Source organism: Salvia miltiorrhiza, chromosome 6 (assembly GCF_028751815.1).
Source record: "Salvia miltiorrhiza cultivar Shanhuang (shh) chromosome 6, IMPLAD_Smil_shh, whole genome shotgun sequence".
In the NCBI taxonomy this organism is placed as follows: Eukaryota; Viridiplantae; Streptophyta; class Magnoliopsida; order Lamiales; family Lamiaceae; genus Salvia; species Salvia miltiorrhiza.
The window spans coordinates 32,890,519-32,908,091 of NC_080392.1; the positions used below are offsets into that span (position 1 = coordinate 32,890,519).

The following is a 17,573-nucleotide window of genomic DNA, read 5'->3' on the forward strand; positions in this document are numbered from 1 at the left end:
ATATAACGTGGCTTACGAAAGATGGCCTAAGATCATCTCAAACTCTTGGACACAACAAGCAATCTCAACCAAGACCCATGGCAAGTTCTAGAAGTGCACTACATGCATGACAACACTAAAAAACAAAGAACAAACTGCAAAAATGGACAGTTAAGGCTCAATTCCTCACAAGCTTGTTCAACGTCAAAAGTCAAGGCAAACTATACTCATCAATCACAAACGTCAGTTCAAATCATATCCAAATATCAAGAAAAATTGGGAATTACCTTCTTTTTTCGCAGAAATCCTCATAGGCACCTTACCAATCAACTAACTGGAGCACTAAACATTCAATAAGCAAGAAACTATGGAATATGTCTGAGAATATATCAATTTAGTTACAGGCCCACTAATAAAAGACTATCTCCTCAAAACAGCAAAAAGAACAAAAATATACTAGGCTAAAAATGCAAACAATAACCAATCTCCATCCCCCTCCCCCAAACTTATTAAGGAGCGAATGCTCGAAAATAAGTTTGGAGGGACAAATAGATAAAGGTTATGGTGAGCATACTTACAAAGCACTCAAGATGGCGGTCCTCCCTGTCTCCTCTGAAACTCCTGAAACTGTCGTAGGAGTTCCTCTTGCATCGCCATCTGCCTAGCATACTCTTGATGCTGCCTCTCCATCTCTGCCCGCTGCCAAGCCTCAAAAGCTGCCTGCCGACCAAACTCCTCCCGTGCATATGTCTCAAAAGCGCCAAAATGAGCAAACTGCTCACGCTGATACGCATCCATAGCTTGCTGCTGCAGGCGAACCGCCATGACGTCTGTGCGCATAACAGTGAGCTGCGCTTCTTGTTGCTCGGCAAAGGCCTGCAACTGCTGCATCCTCTCGGTGAGCTCAGTCACATCAAAATGAGCTCCCGGTCCCCATTGTTCTCTTGCTGCTGCCGCTTCGGGCTCTTCTTGCTCTTCTTCCTTCTCATTCACATGCTGAGGATCCTGCACGTCAACCTGCTCACCTGCTATGGCCCTCACATGGGCGCCTGTGTTCATCAACCAATTCTGGGTCTCAAAACGCCCGCCCACATGGGTGAGAAGCGGGTTCGGCAGGGGGAAGTGGTCACCTTCACTTTGCACCAACTTAAATGGTGGTTGGGCTCTCGACAAGAATCTCATGTGGACCATCCGGCGACCATTGAGCAGATTATCACCCGCCAAAGGTTTCCATTAAGCAACTGTAGGACAAATGCGGCGTGCGAGGGGTGTAAGCATCCCTCCAATCGTGATCACTCCTGCGTTGGCCTTTGATGCCTTGAACAACTGCTTGAGGAGGATGTGAGTTAAATCCATTGGTGTGCGTGTGAGCATTCCCCAAATGATAAACAGCTCCTGCTGCGTCACGTGGGTGTTGTCCTTCCTAGCAAGCACCGTATAAGCCAGAATGCGGTGTGCCATCCTTAGGACAGGATTTCTAATGTTCGCTGCATTTGATGTCCCCGACACAAATGCACCGGCGCTTGGCAGAGCTATTTCTCTCCAGAATGCTGCAGCGTTGAACTATGCACCAATCGTATGCACAGTGTAACCCCCCCACTCTGCAGTTGAGCGCCGTAGTGATCTCGGTCACCGGGGTATCAGCCTCCCAAATGTTGTTAAGCTGGAATGAGATGGTTCTTGGTCTGGTTTGATTGAAGACTGACGTATCCAAGGTGCTTAGGATTTCCAAAGTTGCTCTTTCATAGGTGGGCCATCCACCGTTGAAGATGTGGGTCCACCCAACATGGTAGAACAGGTCACGCACGTTATCATAGATTCCCATCTCCCGAAGAAGGTCGTGATCGGCATAGCGTGTTATCTCTACCCCCCTTCCGTGCAAGCTTTTGAAACCGAACCCGGTCATCGTCGGATATGAGGGACACCCCATGAAATTCGGGGTCCTCACGTGTGTATTCGGCCGGTTGGCGGGAGCTTGAGGCGCCGATAGTTCTACGTTTCTTGGGGGCCATTGTACCTGGATTAACTGCTAGTTAGAAACCATTTATCACTTCCACAAGATTGTAAAACAAATTAATCCAGCATCACCTAACAATCTCCCTCTACAAATTCAACCTCATTTGTCTATCATAATCGCCCACAACATGCTTAATCTTCCCAACGATACAAAGCCTCATGGATTTTATCAATGCCACAGTCAATATCACATATAATCATCAAATAAAGACCAAACAAAAGCAAAGCAAAGATAAGAACCCCTTGAGACTTAACGATTCTAGCACTAGCATGCTCTTTTGGATTTAACCAATTTCATCATCACCAACAAGTATATATCAATAAGCACAAACACCAACACAAAGCATATGACTCAAACTCCTTAAACAATTAGGCTCACAATATTGTTCTAGCATAAACCCTAGCTCTACTAAACCATCAAAATTCCACAATCAAACCAAAGAATCGAAGTAGTAGCATAGGAATAACACTAAATCAAGAGTTAGAAGCACATACCTTGAAGATTTAGGAGCAAAATTCGAAAATTCTAATTTTCTTGAGCAAAACCCGCAAAATCGTGAATCTCCCAATGTGGTGGATGAAAACTCAAAGTAATCGGATGGAATGGAAGCTAATGATGTGGGTGGAAGATGTATGGAAGGGATTGAGAAGATTCAAAGTCGTTTGGGAGTAATCTAAAGATGAAAAATCAAAATTTTCGCCACTATGTGTGCTGAGTGTGTGTTTTAGGTGTAAAGAATGAAAAATGAGGTAAAAATCGCTCTTAAAACTTACCCGGGCAAGTCGGTGACCAACTCGGCGATCGCCGAGTTGGTCGCCGTTTTTCAGCGATTTCGGGCACAAATTCGGCGATCGCCGAATTTCAGGATCGAAGTGTAAATTGAGTCCAGGGATTTCGACGACCATCTCGGTGATTGCCGAGTTGGTCGCTGTTTTTGCCGGCCAAAATGCTGAAATCGGCGACCTACTGGAGCTTGGTCGCCGTTTTTCGATTTTCACCCCCTTTTTTTTTAACTGCAAAAACGAAAAGCACTAGGAAAAACATCAAAAACGAACATAAACTAACAAGGTAAAAACTAACAAAAATGAGAAGAAAACAACGACAAACGAAAAAAAAGAAAAACAAGCAAAAACTAACAAAGCAATTAAAATTGGGTTACCTCCCAACAAGTGCTAAAATTAACGTCTATAGCTTGACGATACCTCCAATCATGGATCAATGAAATTGACTACTTCCACATCGCGGTCCAGCTCTGCCTTGAAATACGGTTTAAGACGATGGCCATTAACAGTGAAAGTGGATCCATTCGATGCAAGCAATTCATAAGTCCCATTCCAATTGCTCTTGTGGACCACATATGGACCTCTCCATCTAGACTGCAGCTTGCCAGGAAATAGTCAAAGCTTAGAATCATACAAAAGTACCTCATGTCCCGGCTTGAATTCCTTTGTGCGGATGCTCAAATCATGGAACTTCTTTGCCCTTTCCTTGTAGATACGGGAACTCTCATACGCTTCATTCCTCCACTCATCCAATTCTGTCAACAAATCGCGCCTTGTATGACCGGCCTCCTTGAACTCCAAATTGATTCTCCTCGTCGCCCAATATGCCTTGTGCTCAATCTCAACAGGTAAATGACAGGATTTTCCAAAAACAAGTTGATAGGGAGACATACCAATTGGAGTCTTATAGGCAGTGCGATACGCCCAAAGAGCATCATCCAAGTGCTTTGCCCAATCTTTCTTGTTGGCGACGCTCTTCTCCAAAATCTGCTTGATCTCTTGATTTCCCAACTCCGCTTGCCCATTAGCTTGAGGATGATATGGAGTCGTCACCTTGTGCTTTACTCCATACTTCGCCAAAACGCTTGCTAGCAACTTGTTGTTGAAATGCGACCCTGCCATCACTAAGCAATGCTCTCGGTGCTCCGAACCGAGTCAAAATATTCTTTTGCAAGAATTTAATGACTACCTTATAATCATTAGCGACAGTTGGGATTGCCTCCACCCATCTAGACACATACTCCACAACAAGCAAAATATAGGAAATACCACATGAAGGAGGGAAAGGACCCATGAAGTCCATTCCCCACACATCAAATAGCTCCACCTCTACAATGATGTTTTGTGGCATCTCATCCCGCTTGGTAATGTTGCCCATGCGCTGGCATCGATCACAAGACTTCACAAAAGCATGGAAATCTGCAAAAATTGAAGGCCAATAAAATCCACTATGATTTACCTTCATGGCAGTGCGGTTGGAAGCAAAATGACCTCCACTAGGTGAGCTATGGCACTCCTCAATGATCTTTGGCCATTCATGCTCTCTAACATATCGCCGAATAAAGCCATCGGGGCACCTCCGATATAAGTAAGGATCCTCCCAATAATAGAACTTGACATCATGTAGGAACTTCTTCTTTTGATAGTGCGACATCCCCTCGGGAAGAGCTCCAATAACCAAGTAATTGACGTAATCGGCATACCAAGGATCCTTAAATAACACCGCCCAAATCCGCTCATCAGGAAAAGACTCATTGATGGCCATCTTCGGATCATCCCCCTCGATCGGATTCTCCAAACGAGACAAGTGGTCGGCTACCACATTCTCACATCCCTTTCGATCACGGATCTCCATATCAAACTCTTGAAGCAATAAGATCCAGCGAATTAAGCGGGGTTTGGAGTCATTCTTCGTGAACAAGTAGCGGATGGCGGCATGATCAGTGTAGACAATTGAGTAAGTTCCAATCAAATAAGAACGAAACTTATCAAAAGCATACACCACAGCTAGCAGCTCCTTTTCCGTGGTAGTGTAATTCATCTGAGCAGAATCCAAAGTTTTACTAGTGTAGTAAATTACCTTGAATAACTTATCTCTCTTTTGTCCCAACACAACTCCCACGGCCCAATCGCTAGCATCGCACATCAACTCAAATGGGGCACTCCAATCCGGCGTAATCAACACTGGCGTAGAAATCAGCGCTGTTTTCAACTTCTCAAAGGAGACGCGACACTCATCGGTGAAGACAAACTTCACATCCTTCTCAAGCAGAGCACAGAGCGGCTTGGACAGCTTGGAGAAATCTTTGATGAAGTGCATATAAAATCCTGCATGCCCAAGAAAGCTCCGCACAGATTTCACAGAAGTAGGCGGCGGCAACTTTTCAATAGCCACGATTTTAGCACGATCCACCTCCAAACCTTGGGCAGAAACCTTATGCCCCAAAACAATGCCCTCACGAACCATGAAATGGCACTTTTCCCAATTGAGCACGAGTGCCGTCTCCTCACAACGCTGCAACACTTGAGCAAGATTGTCCAAACAATTATCGAAGGAGGAGCCAAAAACAGAAAAGTCATCCATGAATACCTCCATAATGTTCTCAATCAACCCATGGAAAATCGTCATCATGCAGCGTTGAAAAGTGGCAGGAGCATTGCAGAGACCAAAAGAAATCCTCCTAAAAGCAAAGATGCCATAGGGACAAGTAAATGCGGTCTTATGCTGATCCTCCGGGGCTATCATTATTTGATTGTAGCTTGAGTACCCATCCAAGAAACAGTAGTACTCATATCCTGCCAAACGGTCAAGCATCTGATCAATAAATGGCAAAGGAAAGTGATCCTTACGTGTGGCTGCATTCAAAGCTCGATAATCAATGCACACGCGCTATCCTGTGACCAGCCTCGTAGCTATGCGCTCATCTCTCTCATCCTAAACCACAATCATGCCTCCTTTCTTAGAGACCACTTGAGTCGAACTCACCCACTCACTATCAGAGATGGCATATATGATACCTGCATCTAACCACTTGAGCACCTCCTTTCTCACCACCTCTTGCATCGCTGGATTTAAACGTCTTTGTGGCTGCACCTTAGGCTTATATTCCTGCTCTAACAAAATACGATGCATGCAAATAGAAGGACTAATTCCTTTGATGTCAGAAATAGACCATCCTATAGCAGACTTGTACTTCCTCAAAACTCGCATCAACTTCTCCAACTCCAACGGAGATAAATAAGCAGACACAATAACAGGAAAAGTCTCATTCTCACCCAAAAATTGATACCTCAAATGCTCGGGAAGTGGCTTCAGCTCAAGTTTGGGTGCAGCTGCAGCTGGTGCAAGTAAATCAACTGCCTTATCCACCGACTTGCTTCCTCCATCAACAGGTTTGTGAATATCCATGTAAGGCACAGGATCGATGGGATGGCTCTCTACGGTATCCAGCTCTGCAATATAATCCAAAATCTCATCACACGCCTCATCAAGCTCGGAATAAGGATATAATGACTGTGTGATGCACTCCTCCAAGGATCCTCTACAGCTGCAGGAAAATCTACTACAGCTTCAATTAAATTGCAATCCTCAATTTGTGGCTCAGCTGGCTTCTTCATCGTATCATAAATGGACAACGTCATCTTTTCATCATTGACGCGGAAAGTCAGATCTCCCTCTTGCACATCTATCAACGCACGGCTTGTAGCTAGGAACGGACGCCCCAAGGTCAATGGAGTATTCTTGTCCTCCGGCATGTCCAAACCTACGAAATCTGCAGGAAAAATAAACTGCTCCACCTGCACTAGAACATCCTCCACAATTCCCTTGGGATAAGTAAGGGAACGATCTGCCATCTGCAAAGCAATGGAAGTAGGCTTGATTTCTCCAATCTCCAATCGGTTGAAAATAGAGAGAGGCATCAAATTGATGCTTGCCCCTAAATCACAAAGAACGCGGGAGAAATTCTGCCCTCCAATCACATAAGCGATAGTAAAGCTGCCAGGATCCTTCTGCTTCAATGGTAGCTTTCTTTGTAGCACAGCACTGCATTCCTCGGAAAGATTAATCGTCTCATATTTCCCCAACTTCTTCTTGTTGGAGACTGCATCCTTGAGGAACTTGGCATAGCCTGGCATATCTCTCAAAGCATCAAGTAAAGGAATGTTGATGTGAAGCTTTGAAAACATCTCCATGAACTTGGCTAACTTCTCATCGATCTTTGGCTTTGCCAGGCGACGCGGGAAATGCGCTACAGGCTTGTACTCTGGTCTGGGAAACGTAGGAGTAGGAATAGGCTCCTTAACAGCAGAAGTGCTTGGCGATACCTTAGAAGTAGGCGGCGAATCGCACACAGTCGTCTCTAAGTCATCCTCCTCCACAATCTCTACACCTTTTTCCTTGCCATCCTGTAGCTCTGGATGATTCTGATACTGAGTCCCGCTCCTTAATTGAATTGCATTACACTGATTTTTTGGATTGACCTCAGTGTTGCTAGGGAATTTTCCTGGCGTGTGCTGCGCAGCTGCTTGATTGGCCATCTGACCAACTTGAGTCTCCAAAATCTGCACTTGCTTGGACAGTGCTGAAAAATTATTACCAATATTACCCACTTGAGACTCCAAATTAGTCATCCTTGTATTAACAGTTGTCTTCATGCTAGACACCTCTGTTAACACCTGCTGCATCATATCCTCCAGTGATCCCTTCTTCGGCTCATTTATTACTCCTGCGCTGGACACAGAAAACCCAGGTGGAGGCTGCAAAGCATTGCTAGGATTGGAATAGGAAAAATTTGGATGATACGGTGGATTTCCGCCCTGATGTCCCTGATAGTTCGGCCTATTGAATTGGTACTACCGCTGGACATAATTAGCATCTTCAAACTGTGCCACATCAGATAAAATCGGCTGCTGAGGAATTTTTGCTAGCAGTGCTTTTCTCTCCAAATCATACTACTTTTGAAGAGTTTCATATTTCTCCTTAAAATCATCTCTCTCCTCATGTACAGCTGCAATTCTTCTCGTGGAACTTCTATCATTCGGCCATTGATAACTGTTGGAGGCCATCTCTTCTATCACGCGATAAGCCTCCTTTGTATTTCTATGGAGAAGACATCCACCTGCAGTAACATCCACCATACTTTTTGTTAGACCAGTCAAACCATTATAAAAGTGAATGATCTGCTGATCCTCTGTGAAACCATGTTGTGGACAGTTCCTGAGCAGCTCACGAAATCTTTCCCAGGCATCATGAATGGTCTCATCTCCTAGCTGGGAAAAGTGAGAAATCTTCGCAATGATTTTCTGAGCTTTAGAAGCATGAAAGTATTTTGACAGGAAAGCTCTACACAGATCCTCCCATCCAGTAATAGCACCTCTGTCCAAACTCTTGAACAACTCCTTCGCGCTGTCCCTGAGAGAGAATCCAAACATCTTCATTCTGATGGCATCTGGTGGCACTCCATTATGCTTAATAGTGTCGCAGATATCTAGGAACTGAGTGATGTGAGAATGCGGATTTTCAGAAGCCGTTCCACTAAACTGTTCAGCTTGCACCATGTTTATCAATCCCGGCTTCATCTCGAACGTGGTAGCCTACACAGTTGGTCCCCATCTGCCTCCTTGAAATTGATCAACCCGAGGCTGATACATGTGATTCAGTGGTGGCTCTGGTGGAGGAGCCCGATTGTGCATGTTCTCCTCTCTCTCTTCATCTAGCTGCCTCTGAAGGTTTGTCACTGTTCGCATAAGAGTTTCAAGATCCATGTTATTCTGTTGCTCTGCCATTGCTTGCTTCTTCTTTTCGCGGTTGTCTCTTTTGTGCTGCTTTTCGATTTCCAAGTTCAAAGGTACAAGATGTTCTTTTCCTTTGGATCTCGTGATCATACACTCCTGAGACAACAAACAAAAATCAGAAGCAGAAATTAAGCTAAAAATAAAATAAAATAAAAACTTATAACGCCTGAAATAATGCTTAAATCTAATCAGAAATATTAAAGTGAATTTTAAATAATCCCCGGCAACGGCGCCAAAAAGTTGATCACTATTATTACAGCAACAAAAACTGCAACTAAACAGTATAATTGTAGCACAAAAATAGTAAACAGAGTATCGTATCCACATGGACTATTATGGCGAATCACCTTAAGTAATCCTAACTAAACTCTAGTAATATTCAGGCATTCACAAATAAGAATGAAGAAGATAACTTAAATCAAAACAAACCAAATAAAATAAGATAGAAAACTCAAATAATTAAAGACTCTGACCCTAGGGATGTACTTTGACTAATCAATTATATGCATTTAATCTATTGATTCAATTACCAATTTAATCCAACCATGATGAAAATCACTATATTATTCATAAGCTTCTCTAACGAACACCTATGAATGTAGATTAATTTACCCCTTTTCACATTCAAGACTCCAAGAAATAAATCAACTCCAAATAGCACACAAAGAATAGCTTCCTATAGCTTCACCTGTCGCATTCAAGACTCAAGGCTAACACTATATCATGCATTCCTGAATCGGCTGAACAATTATCGCATTCAAGACTCAAACTGAACAGCTAGACATGTAAATTATTGATCAGGTAATTCACAAGAAAACAGGCACCATGAATCATGAATCACAAGTTGGAAGGCAAATTGATATCAATAAATCATAAACACATAATTAATCAGCTATGTACAAACCCTAGGTTCAGATTAACAAATTAGCCAGACATCGTAATATAAAACATAAACATAATTAAAAATAACGCAATTATAAAAACCAAATTGTATAAAAACCGAATAAGAATGATTGTAGCGGCTTGAATCTTCAATCTTGATCCAAGCCTTGAAAACTGGAAAGCAATAATATTCTAAAGCTAGAAAACTGAAATAATAAGTCTGGGAACCCTAGATAGGTCAAAACAGGACCTATTTATAGTCTTAAGGTAAAACAAGAGTTTAAAAATCGAAAATAACATTGAAAAACGTAAAAACACGGAGGCTGCAAAAATGCGCGACCAAAACGGCGGCCCGTTCGGCGGTCGCCGAGTTTGGCCTAAAAATCACCCAAAACCGGCGATCGCCATTTTTTCTCCAACAAGCATAAAATCGATCCAGGGAATTCGGCGGCCAACTCGGCGATCGCCGAGTTGGTCGCCGTTTTTGCTCTTTAAATCGCCCAAATTCGGCGGTCAACTCCTTTGACCGCCGAAATGCCCCTTTTCGTCTCGACTTCAGAATCTTCGTCTTTTCTCGATTTTTGGGCTCGATTCTCTCAAAACTCTTCTCTTTAACATGTTCCTTACACTCCATGCTCCAGTATAACTCATTTCTGCATCCAAACAGTCAAAACTACACCCGACCGTGAAATCATGAAATAATAGTCAATGAACTCCAAATGATAATAAAACGGGCGTAAAATCGACTTAAACCGCAGAATATAAACCATAAAAACCATGCAAAATGAGTGTTTATCAGGGAGGACGAATTTTGAGAGACCATTGCTGTAGTTTTACTTTCCATAGTTAGGTAGGAGTAGTCGCCCCTTATGGGCATAGCTGTTTAATTTTCTGTTCATGTTTTCTGCGGCACTTTTGGCTGTAAGCACTATTTGCCTTAAGTAAGTTTCTATTTCAGTTTTTACTTTATGTTTTCCTTTATGTCTTTTGCCTTTGTTATTTATTTTATGTTTGGCTAAGTTTTATATTCTGATTTGGGCAAGATGATCTAAGCATGAACACTTAGCTCGAGAGGTCTAATTTGGGCATAACGATTGTATGAGCATATTCCCGATACACTAGGTTTGATTCCAAAAAGGTTGAAACAACTTGGTTAATTAATTGATCACTAGTTAACTAGGGAGTTCTGGCCACAAGTAATACTTTGGGCATAAGGCGAAACGCCATAGACCTCCAAAATAGTACAACGAGTGTTGGAGCCGTGACTGCTGTGAAATATCGGCGTAAGAGTCAAGTGGGTCTATCTAGATCTTAAAGCATTCCGGGCAAAGCACAACTAGCGATAGGCCATCGCAGAGAGCGTGGATGTTGCCCGGGGTAGTTGATTTCCATTAGCTGACCCTTCTAAGGGATCATAAACTGAAAGGATAGATTGGGCAAGGGGTTTTTGCATGCGTGACGAGTGACAATAGGGGCGCAACAATTCTTATGCCTATAACCACTGGTATGCGAGTATAGTGATTTATCTTTGCACCAAGGATCGAGTGACCAGTTCATGTTTAGTGATTCAAACCCAAGTCAGAATTGTTTTGTTATTTGATTTATCTACCTTTGTATTTTAGTTTAGGTTGGAAACCCCGTTCTGCCCATAAGCACGTTGTGGTCAGAACACTGCAAGATACAAACCCTTTTTAGTGACACCCTTGTAGGAGGAATTACTTGTCGCAGCTCGACGTCTAGCCAGTGATAGCGTAGACCGAGTATCAATACGACTAAATAAAATAATGAAGTAAAGAAGGAAAAACTAGATCAAACAACAAGCGGAAGCTCACAACAACACAAGCAAAAGTGAATAACAATTACATCATCTCAAAGACATAAATATTATCGGCTTCATAAGTTCAAAAGTACAGGGATTCTCGACAAAGTTTACAAAGTGGACATAGTTAAAAATTCACAAAGGTTCATAATTTACAGAGTCTCGCAGCAAAACGTGAACAGACTATATGTATGAAGACATATAGCCGAGAGTATACTTCTTGACTAAGTCCAAAATATAAACATCGACATCAAAAAGCTACCGTATGTAATATAAATACGGTAAAAGGAACAATGTCATCCAAAATAAGTCCCCGCCAGCACCAGACCGATCTTCCTCCTTCTCGCTTATCCTGCACATTTAGAAATACATGCAGGGCTGAGTACAAAGTACTCAGTGTACATATGCCGAAAAACAAAAGAAAGCTTGCTCTTAGAGCTATAAATTGAACTTGCCACATTAAGCAACGCACAAGGGTTTTAGTTAGAGAAGAACATGTGCATGCAATTTCGCAAATCATAACATCATAATAAAGTAACTGCGCAGTTTAAACATTCAATATGTATGTACCACATCCACTACTCATCATTAAAGGTACTGAGAAGTAGGCCTCCCTCTCAAGTACCGTGACCGGCCGACCCGATAGACGGCTCACAGTCACCTCTGTGCACAAAATCCCGCTTGTGGCAGGACCGAATTCGTCTCAACAGTAGAGGGTAACACACAAGTCATTATTAACAAAACTCGGCAAGTCAATTAGTTTCAAGCATAACATTAACTCAATTCATAATCATAAATATCATATCATTTAAGAAAGCTCGTATAATAGGTATATCAAAATAATGCCCACGTGACAAACTTAGCTTACTCTCGTAGTACTTGGACGATCTTACCTCCGTCCTCTGCTCGTATCTTCAGATGTCACAATGTCGGAGTGGTTCATGAGATAAGATAAACCTCAGTTAGAAACTCATTTACTAAAATCCAATCTCGTCTCAAACTTTAACTTATCACTCATCTTCTATTTACCCAAATAAATCTCAATCCCTAGGTATACTTAACTCCTAAGGATTCACAAGTCCTACTCTCGACTTAACACTCAACTCGAATTAAACCCATAGCAATCAAACATCATTCTGCACTGACTCGATTTAAAGACTTCACCAGATTCGGTACAGAGCTCCACTGGAGTCATGACCTATACCATTTAAAACCTCTTTGAGTCTAGTTTCATTCAAAAAAAAGTAGGATGAAAAAATCCAAGTAGTTTAGGAGATATGACTGTTTTCCTACAGTCTACCATATTCGGCAGTTTTGAGCAATTGAAAACTTTGATTTTTGAAAAATAGTAAACGTTACCGAAAAGGCTTGAAATTTGGTGGGTACTTATATAAGACACTCATGTCTTAAAAATAAAAATTTAGGCTCCAAAAAGTTAGGGAAGGACACTGGAAGAGGTGACTCTATTGGATACTCACCGAACATTTCGGCAGAAGGTAGCAGTTTTAGTTTTCTATTTTATAAAAATAGTAAACAAAGTCCAATTGACTTGAAATTTTACCGGTATGCTCCTGACTCTTATTTAATCTTACCATAAAATTTTCAAGGTCTTTAGGTAACAAGAACCCAACGAAACAGTAGGTATAAAAGGTCATAAAATGACTCCAAACTTGAACATACAAGCAATTATACCTAGACTTTGGATTTCTTCGATGCAAAATTCTCAAAAATTCAAATTAAGCTCATATAATACACAATAACATAAATACATAATCATATAACTCAAGAAAATTCAAACATCGACTTCCCCTTTTTCTCCCTACATTCGGCCAACACATAGGTCATTAGGGGTTGGTCCGTTTCGTCTCATATTGCATATATAAGCTCAAATAATCATCAAAAAGCCACATATAGACATGCTTGGCTCATAACTCATCTTATATACAGGATCTCATGTATGCACGCAAACTAAACTCGGAAATTTTTCACAAATCAACATCATTAACCAATTTAATCATGCTTTCTCCTTGCTAGTAGTCTAACTATCATATAAACATCATCAATTCAAGTATTTATTTCATTACTCAAAAGTTCCCAATTACTAGCAAACTAAACTTAACCAATTTTAGGCATTCTTGACAATTAACCAAATTGATCCCTAATTATCATTTCTATCATGCTTAATAACAATTAAACTTAGCCAATTTAATCAATTAACACATAGATAACAAAGTCCCAATTTTTAACAAACTAAACTTTTTGAAAATTTGTAAACATGCATAAATCATTAATCCAACCTTAGATCTATCAAATTGGCACACTTAATAGCATAAATAAACAATCAATTAGTAAATTATACCATAGAATCAATTTTACCCAAATTACATCAAACTAACTAATATAAAAAATTACTAATCAATTTCAACCATCAATCCAATCCATCAAATCTCATATAAACACTCTCAATAGCATATATCATCCATCAATTCATCAATCAAGCCTCAAATACAAAACTTCCCAAATTTACACAAACTAAACTATTTCAAATCTCATATCTCTTTTTAATTCAATTATCTACACATGGAAATAGACTAATTAGGAACCCAATAGTATTTACATAACATCAATTTAAGAAAAGGAAAAGAAAAATTTTTGAAGGGTAAAAGACCCAAATTTTCGAAAATCACAAAGAAGGGATATGGGTGTTTTCTTGCTTGATCTATCCATATATACACATATACAACACATTTAAGTCTAGATCTAAAAGGATTCATCACTTACTCAAGGATTTTGAAAGAAATAAAAATTCTTCTCTCTAACTTCAAGCTTGAAACTCCATCAATCTTGCTCTTGATTCAAAGGAAATGAAGTTTTGATTTGATTTAGTGAAGATCTATGGTGGAGATATGATTTTTGAAGCTTTGAGAATGGTTAACAATGGAGGATTAAGGAAGAAAGAGAGAGAGATGAGAGAGGGGTGAGGGGCGTGTGAATGAGGGGAGAGAAGAGAGAGAGAGTGGTTTTGTTTAGAGCATAAGCTTGCTCCCTAAGCTACTAGTGTAGCTTCTTCAATACTCACACTTGCAACTTGCCCACTAAGTCATCCAATTAATTAATGCACAATTAAAGCTCTCACATGTGGCTTGCTCAATACTACACTAATTAATGAGATCAAGCTTGTAGGAAAAGCTAAGTTAGGGAAAATCACTTACTAATTAAAAACCATAAATCAATATCATCTAATAGTGTGATCAAATAATTAATCATAATTAGAATACACCTAATTCACATCACATCTAGCTCATTAAAATAAATTCCAATAAATTCCAATAGGAGAAATTTATAATATAAAAGTGAGATTACAATTCACCATTTTTTTTTTAAAAAAAATTTATCTCTATGTTACAACATCCAAGAAAAATTATAAATCAAACAATCTCAAATATGTCATCACGTAGGTCACATAAAAAAATATCAATTTTTCTCACTCAAACATGACCTCTCAATCAGTCAAAATCTAACAAAAATTTATCTGTCTCATGAATTCGACTCATCTCTATAGTAAGTCTCACTCACTCACCTCGGCTCTATATCTAGCCAGGTATCCTCTTAACTTAACATTGTAAATCGTCTCAATAATAATTAAGCTTTTTTTATCGGAAGCATAAACTACATCATCTCCTCAATTTAATCAGCATTTCTATCAAAAACTAATTCTATAAAAAAAAATTCACCCACTAGTTCTATCATCAACTTCTAAAATACTCACATCTCAATCTTATAAAAAGAAATTACATCCCTAATAAGCTAATGCTAGAATCTCGACACTCTTAAAAGCGAATCCTCAAAATAAATAGTATGGAAAACTGCGGGGTGTTACATTACTGCTCAGTTCCCTGTTGATTCGACTCTGGACTTACCACTAGCTAGCCTAGTTGTGGGCACAGGATATTTTATTTGCGCGAATCTCAAACGACAGCTTCGTCAAATTGGCACCGTTGCCGGGAAACTGAGAGCGCTAGTAATTTCTTTTGCAAAATTTTGTGTGAGTTTTGCCTTAATGTTTGTGTATGTGTTGTACTAGGAGTGCAGGTCACAAGGAGCTATTATTGTTTGATCCCGAGATTGAAAGGACCGCACACCGAAACAATGGAGAACGACGTCGGGCAGAGCAAGAGACACAGCTGAACAGGAACCAAGAGGGAGATATGGTCGGAGAAGACAATCCAGCCAATAAGACCCTTCAGGATATGATATTCCCAAACAATCTGAACCTCCGACCTATGGGCATAGTGTTGCCCAATATCACGGGGAATTGGGAGTTGAAGCACACCCTGATCCAGATATTGCCCAAATACAGTGATATGCCCGGAGAGGACCCTATGCGGCACTTGCCAGATTTTGAGATGGCTTGTGGAACTATCCGCACCACATCTCCTGCCCTTACTGAGTACATCCGACTCCTTACTTTTCCGTTCTCTCTTCAAGAGGGAGCGAGGGATTGGTTGTACATTTTTCCCAAAAACAGCATTACGACCTGGCAACAGTTGCAACAAAAGTTTCTCGAAAGGTATTTCCCAGTCAGCCGGATCCAGAGCCTAAGGACCAGAATAAGCAACATCAAGATGGGGAATAGAGAGATCTTATATGTGTAACACCCCGTACTTTTCCTTATGTTGTGAGATAGTGTCTTAACACTATAGAGAGTACTGAGATGTCGAGATGCGAGATTACTTTTTTTTTTTTTTTTTATGACCAAATAAGACAGTTTGTCTTTCAAATAGTGATACGAGTAAATAAACCGATGATGGAATTAGAGTGATGAGATTTGAGAAATGAGTTGAGATAGAGATGCTGATTGAATTGAGCTGAGATTTTATTTTATTTCCAACTACCGGGAATAGAGTTACCGGATACCGAGTTATCAGAGTTTGATTGTCCTATTAAGAAAATAGGAATAATAAGTTGGAAATAGAGTCGAGAAAGAAAGAGTGAGAACCTCGATGAAAATAGTCGGTTAGAGAGAGACGTTTAGTCTGTTTGTGTTTGCCGACTGCTTTGATGTGATGTTATGTGAATTACGTGACTGATTGATTATGTGATTTCTGTTACGTGTGTCATTATGACCAAGTTACTATGATTTTTATTTGAGGACTTTAGCACTTGGAATTTTATTTAAGTTTCCAAAGCAAGTGCGATTTATTTTTACCGGGAAATCGAATGATGCCGGTTTCTGGAAAATTTTCCAAGCATAATATTTTTAAATTATTTTTCCTACAATGAGGAATATTAAAATTTAGTGAGTGCACTAATATTAGTGCTATAATTATTTTATTTGGTCACATGAATAATTATATTATGGTATTTTATTAGTGAGTGACATTTCCATAATTTTTGTGATTAATGTTTAATCACCCTTCTCACACTATTATTTTAATTTCCCTACCATGTGATTAAATACCACAAATTGAGAGAGTGTAGAGATTGAGAGAGTGTAGAGATTAGAGAGAGAGATCAAGGCATTAAATGCCATATATTCTCAAAGATTTCCAAATATGCTTTAAGATCACAAATCTTTCCTAAGATTTCCAAATCAATTCATATCTTGCTAAAGAATTTCTCTCTCTCCTTCACCCCAAATTTTCGACCACTTCACTCTCTCTCCCTCATCTCTCATATTTCCACCATTAACAACCATAGATGAACCTTCGAAGCTTCACCAAAATATGCCAAGCACATAAATCACCAACAAAATCCCACATAAACACATCCTAGCTACTTGAATTCAAGAGAATCATTGGAGATTGCTTCCAAGGCTAGAGAGAGAAAGTGTGATTGTTGGTGTAAAGTTTGGGTAAGTGATGTATAAATTCATAGATATGACTTGTATGAGATTGTATGTGTGTATTCTTGAGAATTTGAAGCAAGAAAATCACCCCCTTCTTTTTTCTAAATTTTCGAAAATTTGGGTCTCATACCCTTCAAAAAATTTTCTTCTTCTTTCTTTGAATTGGGGTGAGAAAAGTGATCTATGTGATGTTTGATGATGATTGTTGTGTGTTTTGAAAAGCTATGCTTTGAGATGTAAAAATCGGATGAGTTTAGTTTACCCCAATTTGGGAATTTTTGAGTTGATGATTAAAGTGATGAATTGATGATGAGGATGAGTCCATGAGATGTATATGATGATGATTGATGGAATAAATTGAGTATATGATGTCAATTGATGAGTTTGATGTGAGTTAGTTTAATAAAATTAGGGATATGTGTATCTATGCTCTAATTTGTAAATTGATGG

At 40.0% G+C, this 17,573-nt stretch overlaps 1 long non-coding RNA gene and 1 other non-coding gene across 2 annotated transcripts; one reads left to right on the forward strand and one right to left on the reverse strand.

The window, feature by feature from the left end:
- Positions 1-7,975: 7,975 nt before the first annotated feature.
- LOC130991118 (small nucleolar RNA R71) lies at positions 7,976-8,082 on the forward strand. Its single transcript, XR_009091081.1, has one exon. It is a non-coding gene; the product is annotated as a small nucleolar RNA R71 (small nucleolar RNA).
- Positions 8,083-11,320: 3,238 nt separating this feature from the next.
- On the reverse strand, positions 11,321-14,433 carry LOC130989112 (uncharacterized). Its single transcript, XR_009090472.1, has 3 exons — positions 14,057-14,433; positions 12,126-12,187; positions 11,321-11,627 (listed from the first exon to the last, which is right to left on the reverse strand). It is a non-coding gene; the product is annotated as an uncharacterized LOC130989112 (long non-coding RNA).
- Positions 14,434-17,573: the final 3,140 nt, after the last annotated feature.